This window comes from Panthera pardus, unplaced genomic scaffold (genome assembly GCF_024362965.1).
Source record: "Panthera pardus isolate Hobbes unplaced genomic scaffold, ASM2436296v1 HiC_scaffold_24, whole genome shotgun sequence".
Taxonomy (NCBI): domain Eukaryota; kingdom Metazoa; phylum Chordata; class Mammalia; order Carnivora; family Felidae; genus Panthera; species Panthera pardus.
The window spans coordinates 139,919,131-139,937,948 of record NW_026526810.1 but is presented as its reverse complement, the minus strand read 5'-3'; the positions used below and the strand labels follow the sequence as shown (position 1 = coordinate 139,937,948).

At 47.9% G+C, this 18,818-nt stretch overlaps 1 pseudogene; it reads left to right on the top strand.

Annotated features, from left to right (window-relative positions):
* Nucleotides 1–1,230: 1,230 nt before the first annotated feature.
* On the top strand, nucleotides 1,231–3,456 carry LOC128772878 (disintegrin and metalloproteinase domain-containing protein 21-like; annotated as a pseudogene).
* The last annotated feature ends 15,362 nt before the right edge of the window (nucleotides 3,457–18,818 follow it).

Genomic DNA, 18,818 nt, shown 5'->3' with positions numbered 1-18,818 from the left:
TTCACAAAATTTTAACCATACATTACAGTATTGATAATTACAGGGGTAATGATGTGGAGACCCCTTTAAAACTTGTCATCTTGCATAACACAAAATCATAGCCCTTGAGATCTACTCCTCATTGACCCTCCCTGCCAGGCCCTGGCAACTGCCATTCCACTCTCCATTTCATTTTTATCAAAACCCAAATTCAGCTGCCTGTTGCTGGAAAGGTCAATGTTCAAAGTTTTAGTTTGGGTGGCAAAGGAATTTGAGCTATATTCAGAAGGCCAGCCACTGGGGAAAAGGCAAACTCTTGTCCAAACGCCACCTCTGAGGTTTCTCCCTGACCCAGGGCGTTTTAAAGCAGTAGAGGGTACTTAAACAAACAAGGCAGTGCCATGGTCAATACCATCTTTTGATCATGGGCAGACTCCATGGTGCAAGCTGCCAAAGTAACCTCAACTCCCCTCCATCTCCAGCTGAAGAGAGAACCAAACTACATGGGAGGAGACTGCCAGAGGCCAGGAAAGAACCCCCATAAGGGATTAGAGGAGAAAACCCCTGGGGCTCACACATGGTCAGCAGTACTTTCTGTTCTCCCCAGCTGGCATAAGAAAATACTAAAATACAACCTTGCAGTTCACCAATCATCACTCAGAATACTGACAAATGTTTTCCTCAGTGAACTCAGAGGAACCTTCAAAGCAAAAACCAAAAGGATCAAATGGCTTACAAACTAATAGCCAAGGAGAATAAGACACACAAAACTACAAAGAGATTTTTAGCATCACCCCTAAAGGTAAAATTGACAATGTTTACCTCCGCATCACAAGGAAGCAAAAGCAGTGGTCTCTGTAATGAGAAAAAGTAGTCATCCAAAGAAAGTGACCCAGCAGTACCACAGGACATGGATTTGATAGAGAAGTTAAGGGTAATATAACTGCATAACCCATATGCAAGTAGCTGGAGGAAAGATTGAAGGTGTTGACTAGAGCCATGCCTCTGGGTCCAAATCCCTACCCATGTCCATGTGACCACTCTTGACCATGGCCCACCTGCCCCTCCCACATCCACCCCAGCCGAACTGATGTGCAGGGTCACCCAATGCCACACCCTGGGACTGTTGCCGAACCCCACAGGGGGCCCCCAGGTACAGGGTGCTGGCCACCTGGCACAGCCCTCTATTCTGTCTGATGGTCTAGACCTGGCTTTGCTGAGGATCCTCCATTTATCCATTCTCACTGGCAGATGTCTCTGAGCAGGGGCATGAGGCTGGCAGAGGGCCAGGTCACCCTGAGGGCGCCCCTCTTGCTCTTTGCACTCTGGGCAGTGCTGGCTCCTGTGCAGGGTTCTCAAGGGCATCCCTCATGGCGCTACATCTCCTCTGAGGTGGTAATTCCCAAGAAGGAGCCGCACCACAGCAAGGGCATTCAGATGCCTGGCTGTCTGTCCTATAGCCTGCGTTTTGGGGCAAGAGACATGTTATGTACATGCGGCACAAGAAACTCTTTTGGTCCAGACTCTGCTGATGATGACTCAGGATGCTCAGGGAGCCTTGCAGGTGGACTACCCCTTCATGCCTCCAGACTGTTACTACCTCAGCTACCTGAAGGAGATTCCTTTTTCCATGGTCACAATTGACACAGGCTATGGCAGCCTTGAAGATATCATGAAGTTGGATTAACTTGCCTATGATATGAGACCCCTCGGTGATTTCCAATGGTTTGAACACTTTGTTTCTCACATAGTCGCAGACATCTGTGCAATGGGACCTACTTATAACCGGGGATATAAGGAGGACAGGGGACCCCCTGTTCCTCAAGGAAATGCCAGTGCAGCCCCAAGGATCTCTAGTAAGTTCTGTTCATCCCATCACAGAATTTTCAAAGGACTTGCTTTCAGTTTCAAAACAATGTATAGTGTGTTAACCACGTGGAAAAAAGTGCCCAATTCCTAGTAAGGCTAGTTAGCTTAATTGAGTCCATATTTCATGCTATTGATGTAAGTTATTGGTTTCATGGTCATTTAGAGTGAGAGACATCAAGCTCACACAGGCAATTATGTGTTGCATCAGAGCCCATTTTTTTTCCTCTTCAATAGTATGAATGAAAGTATTTTCGATTTCTTAAAACACATTCACCCTTAATGTGATTTGAGATGGGCCCCATGAGGTTCATGGCAGTCCAGTTGTATATTCTATATGCCATCCACCAATGGCTTATATGCCATCATTCTGGGTTATTTAGGCAGACATTATTTACTCTTTTCTGTCATACCAACACATCAGATGGCAAGAAATTGTGGCTCGTGCATTGACACTGATGAATGTGCTTGCCAAAAAAGGTCCAGCTGCCTTAGGACCCAACTAACTGGTATAATGGAAGCTTTCAGTAACTGTTCCTTCATTCATATGCAGCACATAATGAATTGTGGAACAGGCAAGTGCATGTTCAACACTGAACTGGTGCATTTAAATAAAAGCCTGACCCACTATCACTATGGAAACTACATAGTGGATCCAGGAAAGCAGTGTGACTGCGGCTCATTCAACCAGTGCTACAGCAATCTAGGCTGTATGCGTGATTGTATCTGAACCCCTGGGGGCAAATGGAATACAGGCAGATGCTATACAGACTGCACCAACTCCGCTGCTAGGACACTCTGCAGACCAATCCAAAATATACGTGATCTTCCAGAGTTCTGCCATGGGGTGTCCTTGGCGTACCCTGTGACTTCCATATGCAAGATGGAACCGGGTGCACTGAAGAGGGCTGCTGCTATCATGGAAAATGCACTGACCGCACTATTCACTGCCAAGAAAGCTTTGGCAGAAATTCTGGGAAAGGTGAAGATGTCTGCTATACCATAAATCACAAAGGCAGCCGACATGGACACCGCAGAACACCCTGGGGAAGTCAACGCTGAACCTGTTCCCCTACAGGCGTGCCGTGTGGAAGGCTGCAGTGTAGGAATGTCACACATCTCCCTCAGCTGCAAGAACATGTTGGATTCCATCTGTCTGAGATCCAGGGTTCTCATGTTTGGGGCTGGATTCACATCGTAGCACAGGAACAACCCAGATTCCTCATGTGAGAACTGGTACTTCTTGTGCTCCTGGATAGTTCTGTCGGGATACCTACTGCACTGGCAGTGGGGCTCAGCTGAATTATGACTGTATCCCAGAGAAATGCAGTCACAGAGGGATGTGCAACCATAACAGGAACTGCCACAGCCACACAGGCTGGGATCCTCCATGGTGCACGGTCAAGGCACTGGTGGGAGCACAGACTGTGGACCCCTCCCAGAAGAATTCAGCCAGTCAGGCAAAGTCATGAATCCATGGTATATCTCAGAGTGGGTTTTGGTCACATTTATGCCATAATAGCTGCATTCCTCTTTGTTGTTTCTGGAAATGTCAGAACTATAAACACAGAGAAAGTTAAGGAAGAGATTTTTGGAGAAGACAATCCATAATTTAGCCTCCAGACCCCTGAACAACTATAGACAATGCATCTGGTGCATCTGTAAAAATACAGTATTGAGGCGGCACAGCTGACATCCACGTTTCCAAGGGTCTGGGGGAGACACAGGGGTCCTCAGACACATCACAGCTCTGACACCAGGTCTCTCATGGGTCACCGACCAGCACTCTGAAATAAAACTTGAAAACTGCATGCTTCTGGCTTTTATGTAGTTTTTAAGCCTGTAAGAGCCCAAACTGAGCCTTAGTTTCTGGGAAGAGGACCTGAGTCAGAGCTGTGTCTTGAGCGGAAATGTCTGGTTCCAGAATTAAGAGAAGTTGACACAAGCTCCTTTATTGGCAACTTCATGAGTTTTCTCCAAAACTACGCTGTTGTGGACTGAAAAGTTTCTCATTCTCCAGGTAATCTGTCTTCCCCCAGTCCCGTGTGGGCTCAGGATAATGGAGGGCTACCACCCACCCATACTGCCTGTCCACACGGGGGTGTCTGCGGGCTGTGAGGGAAGGGGACTGCCATTAGGTTCCACCTAGCGCAAGCTGTGCCTCTCTGGAGAGCAAATTTCCAAATGTGGGAGACTGAGACCATGAAGCTGAAAGGAGCACCCCATAAATCAATCAGAAAGGTAGGCACAAGTGTCTATGGATGACTCTGGCATCCAGAGGGAGACCGGGAAAGGTGAATCCCTGCTCTCTTTCTCTTGCCTACTTTTCAGTGAGTTTAACTGTAGATAAGAATCTGCCTAGGGTTCCCACTTTGGTTTCCCAAGCACCTTCTAGAATAACACAGAGGTGAGCCTGTGAAAGTTAGCGAATTCAGCCCCATCCGCTCCCAAGAAATCCTGTACTTGCTACCCTGTTTTCTATGTCCTGATCATTGCGAATGTGGGATGGAGGCCTGCCCTTCCCTGGGTCCTTGTGCCCTCTTGTTCTGGGCTCTGTAAGTCATAAATCCTGTGCTTCCATTTCCTTTGTTGGGGTGTACTGAAACCCCACCTTCAGTCACAAGGGGCCCACACATCTCATGTACCCCAAACGAGGGCTCAGATACCTAGGGAGCTGCCTGTCACCCACTGTAACTTGCTGTTTCCACTTCCTTCAGCAGGTCAAAGTCTACATGTTCTTAATTCAGTCCAGAAGCTGAGGTCCCACAATACATTTATCCCCAAGGATGGGATTGGGAGCCTAGCTGATGCCCCCCTACAATGCCTTAGACCTAAGAATGGCTCACTCATTCCTCACCCTCACGTCTCAGCTGCTGTGGGAAGGAGCTGGTGCTTGCTGGTGGTCTGTAGCTTTGATTTGGGCTTATGCCAGGTGTTGCCAGAAACCCCCACCCTAAATCATCAGTGCCATAAAAGGTCAGACTCCCTGCAGAGACCAACAAGCAGGCACCAGTCTGGGGGTACAGGGGTGTGTATTTCCTATTCACCTCCAAAGGAGGTGGACACCGAGGACAGTGTTCCTAGATTAGTGTCGAAGAAGAGGCCAGCTGCTTGGTCCACTGTGTTGCGGCCAGCACCATGGTGTTGTGCTTGATTAGTCAGCCCTAGCTAGTGATGGAGGCAAATCTACAAGGAGCATCATGGCACCCAGGGTGGAGGTCTTGGCCAAGGCAAGCTCCCCCTAGTGGCTGCAATCCTCGCTGCTGTCGCCAATGGCTCCCCACCTGTCAGGTATTGGGTGGGACACCTCAGTGTGGGAGGCCACAGAACATGACTCTGGGAAGAAATAACTTCTATCCCAGATTTTCCCTGTCACGATCCACTACACCTACATGTCCAAGGACCAGCGTGAGAGACAGAAATGGTGACAGGCACTATACCATCATGGAAATGCAAGGCTTCCTAGAATCATTTGTCCAAAGGGAGGGAGACAAGGACACTGATTGGCTTTTGTGGGTCTTCGTCATTGGCTCCGAGCTGTTGCTTACAACGCTTGACATGCTGCAGCTGGCTGGATTGGTCCAAGACCGCCAAAGTCATCATTCACTGAAAAACTCAAAGTATCCACAGCCTGTTTACAGAGACACCCTAGAGGAGCCTCCAGACTTTTCACTCTATCAAAAGACCATGACAAGCACACCAAGGCACAGGGCAGGAGACACAGGCAAAAAAAAAAAGGGGGGAAAGCTCTGAGGAAGACACTCCCCAAGCCCCCAGAGCCCACAGAGGTAGGAAGAAAGAAGCTCTGATTCCTGGGACTTGGATTTTTATGGCATGGCAGCACAGGCCCACTGGGAGAGACCCAATCCACCTCTAAGATAGAATGGGGACAATTCAAGGAGTGTGGGGTTTTTGTTTTTTGTTTTTGCCTTGTGTCATGCGCCCAAGACCCTTGACCATTTCCAACCTGGAGGAGAGGCCCTTGACAACACCATCTAAGGAGCTCTTCATGAAGGACCACTCTGACCTTAAGTCTGTGCCATTACATGCACAGTGGGGGAACAGGACGACATAGGTTCCTGTCCACGTGACAAGAACCTGATCTCAGCACCCACTGTGGAGATTTCCGGTGGAGGAGGGCATGCATCCATGCTGATAAGAACCGGTTTCATCAGGACCCCCTGTGGAGGATTCCAGAGGACGAGGGCCCAGGTCCACACCGAAAAGAACCCGGTTTCGTCAGGACCCGCTGTGGAGGATTCGGGAAGACCCGGGCCGGCTTCCACACAGACAAGGATCCGGTCTCCTCAGGACCCACTGTGGAGGATTCAGAGGGACGTGGCCCCGCGTCCACACTGACAAGAACGCAGTCTCCACAGGACCCGCTGAGGATTCGGGAAGACGAGGGCCCGCGTCCAAACCGACAAGAACCCGGTCTCCTCAGGTCCCGCTGTGGAGACTTCAGGGAGACGAGGGCCCGTGTCCACACCGACAACAACCCGGTTTCGTCAGGATCCGCTGTGGAGGATTCGGGAGGACCTGGGCCGGTGTCCACAGGACAAGAACCCAGTCTCCTCAGGACCCACTGTGGAGGATTCAGGGGGACGTGGCCCTGCGTCCACACTGGGGGACGTGGCCCTGCGTCCACACTGACAAGAACCCGGTCTCCTCAGGACCCGCTGTGGATACTTCGGGGAGATGAGGGCCCGTGCCCACCCCGACAAGAACCCGGTGTCGTCAGGACCCACTGTGGAGGATTCGGGAGGACCTGGGCTTGTGTCCACACAGACAAGAACCCGGTCTCCTCAGGACCCACTGTGGAGGATTCAGGGGGACGTGGCCCTGCGTCCACACAGACAAGAACCCGGTGTCCTCACGACCCGCTGTGGAGGATTCGGGAGGACTTGGGCCTGCGTCCACACTGACAAGAACCCGGTCTCCTCAGCACCCGCAGTGGCGGATTCAGGGGGACGTGCCCCGCGTCCACACTGGGGGACGTGGCCCTGCGTCCACACAGACAAGAACCCGGTGTCCTCAGGACCCGCTGTGGAGGATTCAGGGGGACGTGGCCCCGCGTCCACACTGGGGGACGTGGCCCCGCGTCCACACTGACAAGAACCCGGTGTCCTCAGGACCCGCTGTGGAGGATTCAGGGGGACGTGGCCCCGCATCCACACTGGGGGACGTGGCCCCGCGTCCACACTGACAAGAACCCGGTGTCCTCAGGACCCGCTGTGGAGAATACAGGGGGACGTGGCCCTGCGTCCACACTGGGGGACGTGGCCCTGCGTCCACCCTGGGGGACGTGACCCTGCGTCCACACTGACAAGAACCCGGTCTCCTCAGGACCCGCAGTGGTGGATTCAGAGGTACATGGCCCCGCGTCCACACCGACAAGAACCCGGTCCCCTCAGGACCCACTGTGGAGGATTCAGGGGGACGTGGCCCCGCGTCCACACTGACAAGAACCCGATCTCCTCAGGACCCACTGTGGAGGATTCAGGGGGACGTGGCCCTGTGTCCACACTGGGGGACGTGGCCCCGTGTCCACACTGACAACAACCCGGTCTCCTAGGGCCCACTGTGGAGGATTCAGGGGGACGTGGCCCCGCGTCCACACTGACAACAACCCGGTCTCCTAGGGCCCACTGTGGAGGATTCAGGGGGACGTGGCCCCGCGTCCACACTGGGGGACGTGGCCCCGCGTCCACACTGACAACAACCCGGTCTCCTAGGGCCCACTGTGGAGGATTCAGGGGGACGTGGCCCCGCGTCCACACTGACAACAACCCGGTCCCCTCAGCTCCCACCAAGGGAGGAGCAGGCGAGGAGAAAGCCAGGCCCCGGGAAGAGGAGCTTCCGGAACCTGGAGGCTGAGGGGGGCGCTGTTCGCCAGACCCTGGGGGGAAACGACCCCGCGCGGCTTCGTGCGCGGTGACACTGTGTCCCCCGCGGGGCTTACCTCACCGGCGCCGGGCGGCGGGGCCGCGCGGCCGTGTTCCTGCTCCGCGCCCACTCGGTTCCCGCCGCTGCCTCATGCGGTTCGCGGTCCAGGAGCGGGCTCCCCTGGCGGAGCTCGCACTCCCGCCGCTCTGGCCTCGCGGGTCCCTTCGGCCTCCGCGCGGGGCGGGGTGTCCCTCCCGAGTCTGCGACGGCGCCGTGGGGACTTCTGTGCGACACCCCGGAGCTGCAGATGGCTCCGGGCAGGACAGACGTGCTCACAGGGGCGGTTCCTCCGCGGCCAGGAGCACAGAGCAGCTCTCCGCCCCCGTGCGTCTTCCTGCGTTTCTGTCCCCAGTGCCCTGTCCTGGGACAGCAGGCCTGCCACCTCCTTGCTCAGATTTCCTCTGGGGCACGTCGTTCCTTCCGCCGCGCTTGCAAATGGCACCGTCTCTTCCTTTCTCTTTCCGACGGGTCGTCAGGAGCGTGCAGACGTGCACGTGGTGTGTGTGTGTGCTGCTCTCCTATCCTGCGAGTGTCCTCGTTGCTCCTTCCGTTGCCCTTGGAAATAACCCGCCAGTTATGTTACCAGCCAAAGTGGGTTTCTTCAGGAGTAGCGGAGAATTGCCGTCCGGGCCCAGCAAGCTGTGGCAAAACCGTGGCCGAGCGGGGAGCACACGGAGAGGAGCGCTGTTTCGCGGAGAAGAGGAAGTTGGGAGCGTGGTTTTGAAGCGAAGTCCGCAGGAGGAAAGCAGGGCTGCAGGGCGAGCAGGCGCCTCCCGGGCCCAGCTGCATGGGCGGTGGGTTTCCTGTAGGGGCCGCAGGGCAAGGCTTCCCCTGGTGGGGCCTGAGCCTGGGGCTTCTCTCCGCGGAGGGTTCTAATCTTGGGTCTGTAGCGGTGGGTTGTTCCCCAGCCTGACCCTGGGTGGTGGGCTCCGCCTTCCAGCCTCCCCTCCCCGCCTCCCGAGTCCACTTCCGGGAGATGTCCCTTCATTGGTTTTCGCAGTTCTAACAGCTTCTTAGTGGCGTCTTGCGGACAACGGGAATTCCAAATCCCACTGCTTCCGCTGCACCCAAGACACGTGGCCACCAATAGAACCCTCCCACGTGCCTCTGGCTCACGTGCTGCCTCCTGCAGGGCCCGTGGCCTCTCCGCCTGGGTGAGCTGGGTCTGGGCGTGGGCCTATGTCACAGCGTTTGACCCCTCTCTTGCTTCTATCGTGTGGGGCTGACACTGTTGTTTGGAGGAGCACCTTACTCTGTGATTTCAGACGTGCAGTGCACATGTCACGGCAGCGCAAATACGCTTTACCTGGAGGCTCGTTTCTTTACCGCGTTTGCCACTTCACATGAGATACTTTGGTAAGTTTTACCCCAAACATGGACACCCTCCCGAGAAACCACCACAGAACCCCAAATGAGGATATCCCTGCGTTTCCACATTAGACCCCAGACCACAGGCCCACTTCAAGTGTCCCCACCTGCCCCACTGTGAAATGTCTTTTCCCATTCTGATCTGGCTTCTTTTGGGGAAGTGCTCCTGAGACTTTCCCCTATCTGTGTAACCTGGGGGGATTTAAAGAGCAAGGTGGTTCCTGGGGCGCCTGGGGTCTCAGTCTGCTAAACACCGAGTTCACATCAGGTCGTGATCTTGAAGTTGATGGGTACGAGCACCTGCTTCTGGCTGTGTGCTAACAGCTCAGAGCCTACAGATTGCTTGAGATTCTGTGTTTCCCTCTTGCTAACCCCTCCCCCTATCATGACCGGTCTCTGTCTCTCTTTTTCAACAATAAATAATAAATGTTAAAAATAAATAGAGCAAGATGGTTCCTGAGTGGCCTTTTCTGGATGGCTTCTGTCACTGAGGATGTTTTCTGCATTCACCCATGTTGTGACGTGTATCAGTCCTTCCTTTTTAAATTCTGATTAAATGTATGTAACATTACACTTACCACGTAAGTCTCTTTAAGCATACAGTTGTCTGGCATTAACTGCATTCACACTGTTGTACATCCATCTCCAGAACGTTGTCATGTTCCCCTAGGGAAACTCTGTATCTATTAAACCCTAAATCCCAATTCCCCTTTCCCCTCGGCCCCTACAGCCACATTCTACTTGGTGTCTCTGAGTATGACTTTTCTGGACACCTCACTTAAGTGGAACCATAGTGTATTTTCCTTCTGTCACTGGCTCATTTCACTCAGCATAATGACTGCCAAGTTCAGTCGGTGTGCAGGTGTGTGTCAGAACTCTCTTCCTTGTGAAGGCTGAATTATATTCCATTGTGTATATACTACATTTTGTTTATTTACTCACCTGTGAATACTTACTTGGGTTGCTTCCATCTTTTGGCTGTTGTGAAGAAGCTGCTATGAATACGGGAACATGAATACCTGCTCAAGGCTTTGCTTTAAATTTCCAGATGTAAGTGCAGATGTGGAGTTCTGTGATAGCTTTCTGAGAAACCAGTATTCTCTACAGCCACAAAATTTTTTTATTTCTTTGTATGACAGAATAATATTCCTGCTTAAGGGTCTGCCCCAGGTTGTTTATCCATTCACACACCGACAGGCATTTGTATAGTTTCTACAATGTGGCTATTGTGAACAGTACTGCTATGTATGTGCACATGCACTTTGTTTAAACAACTGTTTTCAATCTTCGAGATATACATCTAGGAGTAGGATTTTTGGGCCATATGGTAATTCTATGTTTTTATCTTTTTTTTGGGGGGGGGGGAATTGCCAAACTCTTTTACACATAGTCTCCACCATTTTACATTTCGACAAGCAAGGTTGAAGGGTTCCAATTTCTCAACATCTTTACCAACATTTGTGATTTTATAGTTGTATTGATTAGAGCATCTTTAGTGCGTGTAAAAGGGTATCTAACTGTGGTTCTAATCTCCATTTCCATAAGGACTATTGATGTTTAATATCTTTTCAAGTGGTATTCACCATTTGTATGATTGCACTGGGGAAAGATATATCCAAATCCTTTGTCCATACTAAAAATTGGGTTGTCTTTTTGTTGATGAGTTGTAAAAACTCTTTATACATTCTGCATAACACGCTCTTACCAGACAAATACTGTGCAAATATTGTCTTCCATTACGCTTTGGCTTTTCACTTTGGGGATAGCATCTTCTGGTGTACAAAGGTTTCTAATGTTGAGAAAACTAAATTTATCTACTTTTCTTTCCTTGCTTGTGCTTTGGTGTCATCTCTAACAGCATTGCTAAACCCAATGGTCATGAAGATTTATCTCGATATATTGCTTCCAGAGGTCATAATTTTACATTTAAACTGTTGATCCATTTTGATTTGATGTTTGTATATGGTGTGAGATATGGACGCAATTTCATTCCTCTGCACATGGATAGCCAGCTGTCTAGCACCCTTTATTAAAAAGACCATTTGCTCCCCAATGTCATGTTGTCTGCTCCTGTCAAAATTCAGTTGACCAAAGATGAAGGGGATTATTTCTGGGTTCTCCATTAAATATCACTGACCTGTACGTATCTTTATTTTGTAGTGTTTATTTATTTTTGAGACAGAGAACACGCGAGGCCCAGAGATAAAGGGAGAGATAGGAAACTGATTGGTGTGCAAAGGAAAGGGTTTGGATAGACCTGAGAAGGATACATTTCTTTGACCTGTGGTTACTCGGGTGTCCTGTAACTTGATTATGTTCATCTAAACTCATAGAATCTTATAATAAACATGGTCATTTACCATATTTAACTTACTTCTGTAAATATCTCATTACTTTGATTATTAGATAAAATTTTATAAAATTATTTCTATAAATACTTATGTCTTCACACTCTGTATTGTGTTCCTTCTTAGCTTGGTGGTTGTCTGATGACCATATAGAGTAGATAGATAGGATGGACCAGTTGTGTAGGGGGGACAGATTTAGTTCAGTTCATGAAAGTGACAGTTTCTAAGGCAAGACTGTGGGGTCAAGGGGCTGAGATGGGGTGCAAAATAATAACATCATGGTAATGAACTCAAGGCTATTGTGGAGAGAGTCTGTCATGTTTTACCTATACAGTTCTTTCCTCAATGCGAATTATTATTAGGAGACCTGCCAACCTAACAAACTGTTGTTAAATCCACAGGAAATGAATGGAAGAGTCCAGAAGGAAGCTGGCAGGTGGTGCAGGCAGGGAGGGAGCCTGGTGGGCAGAAGCCTGGTGGTTGAGCAAGGGCCTGGAAGGAGCTGTAAATGTTAACCAGAGGGACGATGGTCCAGATCCAGGACAGAGCTCTTTTCCCTGCACACCCCAGAGCTCAGGACATCCTGGGAAGGGAGACCCTGGGAACAAATGGGAATGGAAGTCAAAGCCCCAGAGGGAGGAGGAATCTACAAGCAGGCATGTGTTACCCCATGTGGAAGCTGTATTCACAAAATATTGATGTCATGATTATTTATTTTGTATATCTAAAGTTGGTGTCAAATATTCTTTTCCGTATGAAATTATGGTCTTTTAAAAAATATTGCCAATAGTGGGTAATTTCATTATAATACATTCATAATGATTTGAATCCTCTATAATGACTTTAATATAACATAAAAGTATTATCTATCATCTATCTACCCTCTATCATCCATCACCTATCCACTTATCATCTATCTACTATCTAGCATTCTGATCTCTATTTGAAGTCTATTCAGCTAACTCAGCATTTATCCTCTTGGCACATGCCTTCAGGACTAGGAACACATTTTCTGCAATTTCTTTAGGCTCCGGATTTTTAGATTCCAATGATGTCCAGGTCAGGCGATCCATTTTCATTAATGTGGTTGTTTTAGTGCCATTAACTTCTTATCTCAGATACTGATGGTCTCTGTCCATATCAGTGAAGAGTCCCCCACTTTTCTGTGACATCTGTGCCTCCTCCCTGAGTTAATAGCCCCTTGTGTTGGATGGGGATTTCTCAGGAGATGGAGACACCAGCCATGCATGCGAATCATATCTGCAGGTGACAGAAAGGTGTCCACGTCTTGGTGTCTGTGCACTTAAAGATGTCGGCACTGCTTCCAAGCTTTGCAGATGACTGAGGAAGCAAACCCCCTCAGCAGAGAACCATCAAGATCAGAAGTCTCCAGATGTGCCCATGCTTTGCAGGTGGTTGTCAGGTGAGGTTAATACATCAGTGTGGAAACTAAAAGAAATATGATCCTGGGAACAAGTGTCCTTTGCTTGTTATATTTACACCAGACTGGACATCAATATAGATTTTTCCTATACAGTTATGTGTGGAATGACTGTTAAAATTGAATGTATTTAAAGACTTGATTTGGAAAGTTTTCTGGAGAAAGTATGGATCCCTTCAAATATCTTTCGGACAGGGGCACCTGGGTGGCGCAGTCGGTTAAGCGTCCGACTTCAGCCAGGTCACGATCTCGCGGTCCGTGAGTTCGAGCCCCGCGTCAGGCTCTGGGCTGATGGCTCGGAGCCTGGAGCCTGTTTCCGATTCTGTGTCTCCCTCTCTCTCTGCCCCTCCCCCGTTCATGCTCTGTCTCTCTCTGTCCCAAAAAAAAAAAAAAATATCTTTCGGACAGATAGAGTATAGTGAATTGTGATCCACTCATTTGTTCAGTATCTGATCAGGAAGGTGAGGCCATCACTTGACCTGCCTCCAACACAATTCATAGACCAAGTGTTGTCTTGACCGAGGACCAACAAGCCTGCGGATCCACAAAGAGATGCCCACAGGTGGACCTGGAAGGACCAGGGGAGCCTGACTCAATTTTTGTCCACTTATCAGGACATGCTCCCTCCCACACAGGCAAACTTCTCAAGATCTAGAGTAAACTCCAATCTCGGGGAGTGGGAGCCCACACTGCTCTCTCCTCAGACAGTGCTGAAGTCCCTAAGGAAGGCAGAACTGTATTCGAGAAACAGAAGAGACTGTAGGGCCTTCCTTGTGCCTGGTGAGAGGTCCCAAAGGTGAGGGTTTCAGATGTCAGATGTGGGATGATGGGAATGGTTGTGACTGCTGGTGACTGGCCCAGGCTGAGTCTCCTTGTCCCCAGGGGTCCTGTCCCAGGTGCAGCTGCAGGGGTTGTGCCCAACTGGTGAGTGCCTTGCACACTCTGCACCTCACTAGCAGCATCTTGGGGTTCTCCATCTCAACCAGTAATTTCTGGTGGAATTGGATCCACCGACCCCAGCAGAGTGGATGCAGTGGATGGTTCACATACTATCATATATTCTATATCACATACTAGGGTCCAGACCACAAGAGCCACATGTCCAAGAGTTAGGCAGTTTGTTAGGCAAGAGGAAGAGGGATGAAGCAGGTGCTGGCCACCCCCTTGGAGGTTCCCCCAGGATTAACAGCAACACAATCAGAACCCCCTCTAAGGGTGAACAGGACAGGATAGGCCTAGCCACAGAGCTGGCTCAAACACCACAAAGGACTTCTGAGAGCTGAGCATCGGCCCAAAAATTGTGATTTGCCCTGAGGTTACCTAAAAGTCACAAGGGGGCATTAAGGACAACAGGGGTAACTGAGATCTCCTGGGGTGCTCAGGTTACCAGGGGGAGCTGAGGACACCAGGGTCGCTCAGTTCTGCATGGAGCACTCAGACCTCCAGGGGGATGCTCAGGTCTCCATAGGGCATTGAGGTCACTAGCTGCCACTCAGTTCACCTGGGGGCACTCAGGTCATCAGGAACACACAGGACACCAGGAGCCACGTAGGGAACCTGGAGGTTCACAGGTCTCCAGGGGGCACCCAAGATCTCAGAATTCATATCCAGAACCAGAGTTACAGGGTCAGGTTTCCTGTGAAGCATCTTTCTCATCAGGCCCTGCAAACTTCAACCTGACCAGCAAACAGTACACACTGTTTCCTAAACCATTTACAAACACAGATGTCTTCTAACATTTAGAGTGAACAGTCATATAGTAGTGCCGACCTTGACAGAGACCAAGCTCGGGGATAAATTAACTCTCATATGATCAGACCTGTGCCTCACAAGTACACGGGCCACCATTTAAAATAGATGTAAGTGATTTTCAAACAGAGGAGACTGACTCATTCAAGTGATCTAAACTTAATATATTTGAGCAGCTCCTCTCTCCTTTTATTTTCCTTAAGGTTTTCCTTTGATGCCCATGAAGAGAGAGCATGAGTAAAGACTCTTGTAGTTGTCGCAACCCCACAGCTTCTTCATCAACTCCACGACTTTCTCTCAAGGATTCTCAGTATATACACGTTCCTGTGAGAGAAAAGAGTAGTTTCTACCCTTCACTCCTTTTGTTCTCCATCCAGTTCAGGAAGCCTGAGACAACCAGTGGGCAGGCACACTGAGTCAAGTCTTACAAAACGGTCAGCCAGGGGTCCATTCTACTTAAGTAGTTAAGGAATCATCCACTGGATCCATCTGTCTCTGCACCTGCCTCTCCACAGAACATGAGGCCCAGACCTTCCTCACACTCAGCTGGACATGAAGTCAACTGTATGGGAGCAGATTAGGAACTCAGTTTAGTGGGTTATTTCACCACAGTTTTCCATAGTAGCTACACGATGTTGCACTCCCATCAAGTGAATTCTAGGATTGCCTGTTCTCCACATCCTCAACAACACTTGAGATGTTCTCGTTGTGTTTGCCTTATTTTATAATAGCCTTGCTATCAGTTGTGAGGTGATATCTCAGTGGATCGGGGGTGGAATTCTCTGATGATTAGTGATGATGAACAGCAAGTCATATGCTGGATGGACATTTTTTCAACCTTAATAGCAAAATGGATATTTACATGTTTGACCCAAATTTCAATCAGGTGATGCGTTTATTATTATAATTGTGATTTTTGCTATTGATGTTAAGGAGTCCCTCCTGTATTTTGGATATTAACTCCTTTTCAATATTTTTAATGTAATATCTCCCATTTCATAGACTGCCTTCTCACCCTGCTACTGTTTGATTTGCCCCCTTTCTAGTTTGATGCAGTCCCCCTTGTCTGCCATGGTTCTCTGTGATTTTGCTTTTGTATCAAATAAATCATTGTCAAGAGAATGTCATGATGGTTATCCTGTGTGTTTTCTTCGAAGGCATTTTGGGTCAGCTGTTCTGCTTAACCTTTAATCCATTTTGAGATTTTTTTGTGTTGACGTATAGGTATGATGCAAGAGTATGGCCAAATGTCATTATTTTGCACGTGTATATCAACACCATATTTTAATGTTTCTTTTATTTTTGAGGGAGAGAGACAGATCATGATCAGGGGAGGCACAGGGATAGAGGCAGACACAGAATCAGGCTCTGAGCTGTCAGCACAGAGCCTGATGTGGGGCTCAAACCCACAAATCATGACAACAATACGTGACTGGAAGTTGGATGCTTAGCTGACTGAGCCACCCAGGCGCCCCTAGTCAACACCGTGTTTAAGAGACACAATCCGGGGCGCCTGGGTGGCGCAGTCGGTTAAGCGTCCGACTTCAGCCAGGTCACGATCTCGCGGTCTGTGAGTTCGAGCCCCGCGTCAGGCTCTGGGCTGATGGCTCGGAGCCTGGAGCCTGTTTCCGATTCTGTGTCTCCCTCTCTCTCTGCCCCTCCCCCGTTCATGCTCTGTCTCTCTCTGTCCCAAAAATAAATAAAAAATGTTAAAAAAAAAAAAAAAAAAAAAGAGACACAATCCTTTCCCCACTGTGCATTGTTGGAAATCTCATGGAGGATTTGCTGACTGCATCTGCACAATTCTACATCTTGGCTCCGTAATGAGCTCCACTGGTCTATATGCCTCATTTCATGCCAGCAGTACACTGTTGGAGCTAATGTATCTCTGCAATATATTTAGAAGGAAGAAGTGTTCTCCTTCTTCCAGGTTCTCTCCTCTTCATGATTTTTTTTTACTTCCATGTGTTTTGTGGTTACATATGAATTAGTATATTTTTCACATTCCTTTAAAAAAAAGGCATTGGTATTTTCATTGAGATAAAAAGATAAATATAAAATTAACATAAAAAGATACAGCAGAGAAAAAAAGACTATCACAAATACAGAAAACAAATCAACTTCATTAAAATTTGAATTTGGAAAGATAAGTGAAATTTAAAAAACATAGGGAGCCTAGGGAAATAGGTAAGATTCAAACAAATGCGATCGGAACTGAAAAAGGAGACATAACTGAACTAAACACATGAAAAGGATCATAAAGGAAAAACTTAGATATTTATAGGTCAACAATTAGATCACCAAGAACAAATTACACATTTTCTAGCATTATATGATCCACCAATACTCTTTCATGCAAAATACAGAGGAACAAAACAAAAATTAGTAAGAAGATATCCTTAATATAAACCTTCACCCTCCAAAAAAAACCAAGGCTTTATTAAAATTCCACCATATTTCAAGAATAATTAATGCCAATACTTCTCAAACTATTACAAATTGCTGATGAAAAAGACCACTCCCAGATGCACTTTATGAGGACACCTTTACGCTCACAACAAAGCCAGAGAAACACACCACAAGAAGGGAAACTACAGGCCAGTGTCTCAGATACACATACATGCAAAATTCCTTGATTAAGTCCGAGCCTACTGAATTCAACAGCACACTGAAAGGATCACACATGATAATCCAGTGTGATGCATCCCTGAGATGCAAGTTTCCTTCAACATACACAAATGCAAAAATGTGATGTCCTCCATTAACAGAGGGAATGATTAAACCAAAGCCATCCTTAATTTATTCATAACATCACTAGAGAAAGTTTTTTCATGAACAAAAAACACATGTTCATCATTTAAAAATAACTCAATTAAAAAGGAGAAGGAAATTACCTCCACATGATCATGGCCACTATGAAAGCCCACACCTGACAGCATATTGAACATAAAATACTAAAACCATTTCTGCCATATCAGGAGCCAGGAAATGATGCTCATCCCCAACATAAGTATTCCACATGATAACGTGAAGAATAACTATGCTGCCTCAAACCATATCATCGTGTCACAGTCCTTATTTGGATGAAAGTCACGGGAGAAACAGCCAGTCCAAGGACTCTCAGACCCTCCTTTGTCCCTTGACAGCAGGATATAAATCTCCCTTGGGAAACTCCCCTTCCCTGTACCAGAAGGGGAGAACCATCCTTAGCACCAGAATAAGGAACTCAGGGACAAGAAAGTTGTGCAAAGAAACCTAGTTATTTGTTGACTAATTAAATACCCCAAAACCACACCTTTGCCTTGACTCTTGCCAAATCCAATATTTCGTTGTCTGAAAGTCACAAGTGCCACCTGCTTTGTTCATTGTCTGGGTGTCATATTATTAGCAAGCCCAGGCACTTGCAAAATTAAATTTATTCTTCCCTTTAGATCAGTCTTATGTCAATTGAATCCTTACACCAGGTGAAAACCCAGAAGAAAAGAAGGGAAAGGCATTCTTCTCCTACAACTGGAAGAAGTACCCACAAACTTTGGCAATAAGAAGAAATAAAAGACATTTAAATCAGTAAGGAGGAAGGAAAATTATTTGTTTGCAGATGACATGATCTTAAACATAACAAAACCCTAGAGATACCAGAAAAAATATTAGAACCAGTTTTTTAAAATGAGGAAAAGTGCAGGATGCACAATGAGCACAATGAACAAAGAAAATAAATAAAAATAAGCCACCTATGATTCTACACACCAGCATGGAAATATATTGAAAACAAGTAACAAAATTATACAACTGAAAAATGGCACAGAATAAAGTACTTGGGATTAAACATCATAAATTATGTAAAATAATTGTAGAGCGAAAATGACCTTGGTTGATGAAAGACATGTAAAAATGCACGAGTTCCGCAAACATACCTGTGCTCACTGATTAGAATTATTCATATTGTCACAGCACCATCCACACAAACTAATGTAGAAGTGCATCCCTAAACCTGCCATTCACTTTGAAAGAATCAAATCTAAGTCTGCAGTGTGATATATATGTAAAAGGACATGCAAATAGGGCCCTCTCTGTGCTGATAAAACCAGCCCAGACCGACCCTGCAGCTGGGAGAGGAGCCC